Source organism: Mus caroli, chromosome 17 (assembly GCF_900094665.2).
Source record: "Mus caroli chromosome 17, CAROLI_EIJ_v1.1, whole genome shotgun sequence".
Lineage (NCBI taxonomy): Eukaryota > Metazoa > Chordata > Mammalia > Rodentia > Muridae > Mus > Mus caroli.
The window spans coordinates 21,009,881-21,011,281 of NC_034586.1; positions in this window are offsets into that span (position 1 = coordinate 21,009,881).

Genomic DNA, 1,401 nt, shown 5'->3' on the forward strand with positions numbered 1-1,401 from the left:
TGCTCCTTCGCCTGCTGGCCGTGTGAGACTGAGTAACTGCTAGATCCTTGAACTTCCATTCACAGCTGCGACTGAACCATTGTTGGGAATTGGGCTGCCGACTGTAAGTCATCAATAAATTCTTTTACTATATAGAGACTATCCATAAGTTCTGTGACTCTAGAGAACCCTGACTAATACAACAAGGGACCCAGTTTTCTTTGCAGTCTCTGGAATATCTGATACCTCAATTTCAGGGCCAGTGAAACTCCCCTGGACTCCAAACCCTTCTTGGAAATTCCACTAAGCCACACAGCTGACATTATAAGCATTGACACAATCAGAAAGCCATAGTAAGAGTCATGGCTCTAGATGGACATAGGTGGGTTTGTAGGACACTTGCTGGCTGTGAAATATATAGACAGTCTCCCAGCATAGGAAACCCCTGTGTCAATGTCCTAGTTGAGACCATGCTTAGGTGATCTCATGAACTCTAGAGCCAAGAGCTGGGTGTGGCAACACTTGATTGTAATCTTAGCTCTAAGAAGTCAGAGACAGGAGGATCCTGTGGTCCAACTAACAGAACCTTCTTGAGTTTCAGACTAGTGAGCAACTGTCCGAAAAGAAAAAGGTAAGTGGGGATGGTGGCACACACCTTTAGTTCCAGAGTTTGGAGGGAAAGCCAAGTGGATCTCTGTGAGTTTGTGGCCAACCTGGTCTACATAGTGAGTTCCAAGATAGCCAGAGCTACATAGAGACATGTATGTATTTACATGTCTCTAAATACATACATAATACATACATACATACATACATACATACATACATACAAATAAAAAGGTAGACAGTACCTGGAAAACTATACCTAAAGTTGTCCTCTGGCTTCCACATACATTTGTACACACATTCACAGGCACCCTTCCCCACATACATGCACACCCCACTACACATGCACCCTAACACACAATCATACATATACATATGTGGGGTCACATGCAAGGAAACCAAAGAACACCAGAGCCTCAGCTGTTTCCTATGTGTGGAGAGAGACCTGCTCCCCAGTGCTTGGGTTTCACCATGCCCCCCACACACCATCTTCCCCACCTTGTCCAAACCAGGCATCTGGATAGCAGGACAAGATCTTGGACAGTTTTAGGTCCTGAATGGGCCAAGTGCAGATATGCTCAGTAGTGCTGGCTGAGAGAAGGCTGTCTGCTGGCAGTCTTGAAGGACTTTGTCCTTATCCTGGAGAAATTCTGGTGCTCTTCTCTCCCTGGGAAGAGGCCATGGAGAAAACCACAAGCTAGGATGGAAGATTCTAAGAAAACAGAGCATCCGGGTGTGGTGGCACATGCCTTTAATCCCAGCACTCGGGAGGCAGAGGCAGGCAGATTTCTGAGTTCGAGGCCAGCCTGGTCTACA